The following is a 5,409-nucleotide window of genomic DNA, read 5'->3' as shown; positions in this document are numbered from 1 at the left end:
AGATGAATACTTAAGCCCAAAAAATTTTGTTAGGCAGAAGCCTACATGCCCAGCCTTGGAAACCTCCTGTAAATATACCTGTGTGATTGTTCTAAAAATGTATCCTTTGCTTCTGATACCTCAGCCACTTGTAGCCCTTAATACCGTATCCAGTTCCCCTTAGTTTATGTACTTCAGCAAGTCTGCACTGTAACTGAAGGAAAACACAAAACGTTGTAACATTCTATCACAAATGTTAGGGATTTCTACCTCAAATCTAAAAAAAACAAAAAACAAAAACATAGATATGCTTTGTTTTCACGAGGGTCATTCGGTCTTTTCTAAGACAAGCATAAACCATTCATACTAGTTAATGATTTAAAAGGAACACAGAAATGAGACTGCACAATATGGTGCTAGGAATTTTTTGCAACTAAATCAATTCAGATCTATTCCTTGTGCGGGTAACCTCCATTTTCCCTATTTGTTACGTACATGATAGCCTAGAGTTAAGTCATCTTTACACATGCCTGACAGAGGCTACATGGATGGCAAACACTGCACGACTCACTAAAATCCAGTGAACGACAGTCAAAGCCAAGTGTGCAGCAGCTGGTTGCTCGTTGAGAGTCGTGGCGGTGGCAGGCATGCGATGTTGATGTATGCGAGAGTAACTGGTGACTTTCCATGCTAGTTTGATATACCTGAGTAAGGAACTGACCAGGTCTAGAAAGGCTGTGAGAGCTGCCTGCGGCCACTGCTACTGCTAACCTTTATTTGAGAGACCTTGGTTAATGCGCCATTAAAAATCGTATTTCAGGGGCACATGGGTGGCTCAGTGGGTTAAGCATCTGCCTTCAGCTCAGATCATGATCTCAGGGTCCTGGGATCGAGCCCCGCATCGGGCTCTCTGCTTGGCGGGGAGCCTGCTTCCTCCTCTCCCTCTGCCCTCCCCCTGCTGTGCTCCCTCTCTCTCTCTCAAATAAATAAAAAATTAAAAAAAAATATTTCAAAAAGATATAAAGCACATTAATGATACAGTGAAACGCTCATATATGATGATTAAACAATAGTTCACAAAACAATATGTTTGGTAATATTCGTAAAAATAAATGTGCATGCAGAGAGAAGATGAAACCTACTCTAAAATGATGATGTTATAGTATTGGGGGTGGGTTTTGTTTCCTTCTTTCCATTTTTTCATATTTTTTGAGTTTCCACAAACATTTCTTCATAATGCATTCATTTTATAACCAGAAAAAAGTCAATAATTTCATCTGAAGGTGTTTATTTAGAATATTTAGAATATTTTGAAAAGGTGAATTTTGGCAGTTACTCTATTTTTTAAAGAAGCTACGCCATTGGCACAGTAATCCAGAAGAGAATGAAAGAAAGAAAATAGAAGATTCAGAAATATGGCCTAGTGCACAAAACAGCTTAATGTATACATTGGCCATCACACATTTGTGGGAAATGGATGTTTGCTCAAGAACAATGTCAGGAAAATTGGCTAGATATTTGGGGGGGTGGGATGAAGAATCAACTTAGAGCTTTCAAAATAATTTATAGATTAGTAAAAACTTAAATCCTAAAAATCAAATAGTTTATATGTTGGAGGCAATATAAGAATATTTCCTTAAAGATTCCACTGAAAACATAAAAGTTTGAAGACCACTATACTATATTATTTGATTTCAATAAAATGCAATGCACTGTTACTTCTCAAAAACTACTGGAGAAGTAGGAACAATGGTCAAAGCGTCACATTCCCCCAACACCGGCCTCATGGTCATTTAAATTCCTGCTTTAGGAAACTTGTAAATCTTTCTATAATTACCTTGCAAATAGTCCAAATCTCATATATAAAATCTGAGAATATCTAGGCCTGTCTCTTAAGAAATAAAAGATTTGTGTACTAAGAGTTCACCAGCCTTCCCTAATGTGATCAGTCTGTCCTAACAAGAGCCGACTTCCACTCAGATGTCTCAACAGAAGAGATTTTATGGAAGGGACTATTTACAGAAGTTCTGGGTTAGGTTTAGGGTAGGGTGAAGGGATGTAACACGACACGGAGGTGGTAAGAGACCCGAAGGTACCCAGGCTCTTGCAACACAAGAAGCTGTTAACCACCACTAGGACTGACGGGATCAGGGGAGGAGATCAAATCAGCAGAGCAGTGAAGGGGAAGCTGCCTTGCCTCAGAGGTCCAAATGGAGAAAAGAGGTCAGAATAAATACCCCAGGGGCGCCTGGGTGGCTCAGTGGGTTAAGCCGCTGCCTTCGGCTCAGGTCGTGATCTCAGGGTCCTGGGATCAAGTCCCGCATCGGGCTCTCTGCTCGGCAGGGAGCCTGCTTCTCTCTCTCTCTCTCTCTCTCTCTGCCTGCCTCTCTACTTGTGATCTCTCTCTGTCAAATAAATAAATAAAATCTTTAAAAAAAAAAAAGAATAAATACCCCAGTTTTTTTCCTTTCTACCCTCCAACCTATTTCTGGTATCACCCAGTGGTCACTCTTACCTGGAAGCCAGCTGGCAAAACAGCCCAGAGAAAATGGTTGATGAAAGCTCTGCCTGCAGTGACAAGAATCCAGCAGAGAAGGGTGGAAAATGGATCTAGCAGGGAGCTGGTAGAAAATAACCAGCGCACTTACAATGGTGAGGTATTGGGAATCCTGATCCGATCATAAAGCAATGCTTAACTTAATGATGGTATTAACCATTCCCTAATGAAGAAAATAATGGTACTCAAAAGACCATTATACATTCAAGGAGCACAGAAGAGACGGCAAATGGCTCCATCTGAGAGATTGAATTCTGGGTGGATTTTCTCAATTTGACAGCTAAGGTGCTTTCTTGTTGCCTATGTGAAGTTTCTTATATTTTTGCTTATTCCAAAAGAATACATATCCACTATAGGAAACACACACATATCAGAAAACCAAACATCTACAATCTCACCCCTACTGCAACACCACTATCAACATCTCAGTGTGTTTACATCTTTCCGGATCTTTTTCTCTGCACACAAACACAGGAGTATGTTGTATTCGGGATGATGACATAGACATGGTTTTCTTTATTGAATTTTTCCTGTAATAAGTCAGGAGCACTATCTCATGCAATAAAATACCATTCTGCCACTTTTTAAGAGACTTTAAACTTTTAAAATACTTGTCTGGTTACAACTGATTTCTATCCTCATTTAGTGTGCTTTCTCTTTTGACTATTACCAAATACACTGTGATGAGCTTTCTTACAGTCTACCCTGCACACATCACTGTCCTCATGCCAATTTCAGGCCACAGCCTGTTTTTCTACAGCCCTCAAGCTTACAGTTCTCATATTTTTACAGGGTTTTAAAAACAAAAGCACATACACAAGAAAAGCAACAGAGACACATGTGGCTTGCAAAGCCTAAAGTATTCACTATTTGGGCTTTTACAGAAAACATTTGTCAATTCCTCTACTATGAATTCCCAGAAATGCAGTTTTTGAGTCAAAGGGTGTGAACATTTTTGAGGCTTTTACTGCATTTGGCCAAACTGCCCTCCAGAAACACTGAAGCAATTTATGTCCTTCTCAGTACTGAGTTTGGTCTTTTGCCCACATCCTGCCACAAGGGTCCCTGGCCTAAATCAGTAGCTTTTATTCTCAGTCAAATCGACCGTGTATTAGCTTTTTAAGTTTTCGCTTCCCATAAAAGTATGTTTGGCCATTTACATTTTTCTTTCATGAATTAACTAATTTACATTTTTGTCCATTTTTTAACAGGATATTTATACTTTCTTCGTACGATCTGTTTAAAAAAATGTTACTCTCAAAAAAAATTACTCTCCTATCTTGTAGATATTGCAAAATTTTGGTGGTTTTTACTCATCTTTCAATTTAATGGGTTTTTCTGATAAAAGAAATTAATTCTATAATCTCATTTTTCCTTTGTAATTTTGTCCTTTGTTCCAATTTTACTTTCAGATTAAAAGCAATTCAGTTATATTTTATCTTTGAACTTTTAAGACTACTTTGTTTTTTTAAGATTTGATTTATTTGAGAAAGAGCCAGAGAGAGTGCCAGAGCAGGTGTAGGGGCAGAGAGAGAAGCAGACTCCCCTGCTCAGCAAGGAGCCCCTAGTGGGGCTCCATCCCAGGACCCTGGGATCATGACCTGGGCAGGAGGCAGCCACCTAATCGCTTAACCAACGGAGCCACCCAGGCGCTCCAAACTTTGAAGACTTCTAAAAATTTTAAATCTTTTAATCCTTCTCAAATTTAGTGTCGGAGAAAGGTTTTTAAAGCGTGCATAAGTGATATAATGTGAATCCTGGAGTCCTACTGCTGGATTCGAATTTGATATCTGACTCCTGGAAGTCAAGTTTATTCTTCCTTAAGTGGAGGTAACAGTAGGGCCTACCACGGACCCTGCAGAACACAGCACTAGCGCAGCGTCATGGCTGTTCCTCAGGCAGCCTCCTGCCGAGCTGGAGACCGCAGGAGCCACACGGGAGCAGGACGGTGAGCCCAGGCCGGGGATGTAAGGTTTGCGCGCCCTTCCCGGAGCCTGACCGTCGGGCACTGCCCCTGACCGCGGTCTCGGCGGCTCCTCGCTGCCCCGGCCCAGGGCTCACGTTGGGGAGACACAGACAAGAAACCCGCCCGCCGGAACCTCCCCACACCGCTTCCCGATTTCTTGCCGTGGACCGAGCTGCAGGTTCACAGTCCCCGGTGTCCCGGCCCCCCGGCCGACGAGCCCAGCCGGCCCCGCGGCAGCAGCCTCTTGCCCGGACCCTTCTCGGGCCTCGCGGGCCGGAAGGGACGACGCGGGCAGCCGGGCGCTCCCCGACCCCGGACTTGGGGGGCCCGCGGGGCGCGTGTGCTCGATGCTCCGCTGCTCCCGCACGTCTCCGCCGCCCGTTCCCCCCCACCCCCGGGTCGCGGGCCGCGGGCCGCCTCAGGCGAGGGCTGGAGAGGGGCGCGCCCCACCGCCCTGCGCCGCCCGACCAGGTGCCCCCGCCCGCGGCTCGTCCGGCGCGCAGGACGCTCCGCTGCCGTGTGAACCGCCCGCACCCCCGACCTTTCTGTCCCCATCGCCGGACCCACAGCCGCGGCGGGAAGCCCTGTCCTCCGGCTGCCGACCCTCCCCGAGCGTCCTCCCGGAGCCGCGCGCGGGAGCGCAGGAGGGAGCGGCCCCCGCGCCTCGGGGGCGGCTGCGGGGAGGGACCGGAACCGCGCGTGAGGGGACCCGGGCGCGCTCGTCCCCCCCAGCGCCCGCCCCGGATCGTCCCGCGCCCCTTGTGACGTCGCAGACGCCGGCCTCGGCCCGCGTGGGATGCCCTCGCCCCCCCCGTCGCCGGCCCGCCCCGGCCCCGCCGGCCCGCCCCGGCCCCCCCGACCCCGCCCGCGCCCCGGAGCCGCGAGCGTCACGCCGCACCCACGCCGC

Source organism: Lontra canadensis, unplaced genomic scaffold (assembly GCF_010015895.1).
Source record: "Lontra canadensis isolate GAN:19392208 unplaced genomic scaffold, GSC_riverotter_1.0 scaffold18, whole genome shotgun sequence".
Classification (NCBI taxonomy): domain Eukaryota; kingdom Metazoa; phylum Chordata; class Mammalia; order Carnivora; family Mustelidae; genus Lontra; species Lontra canadensis.
Note: the sequence above shows the minus strand (reverse complement) of the source record.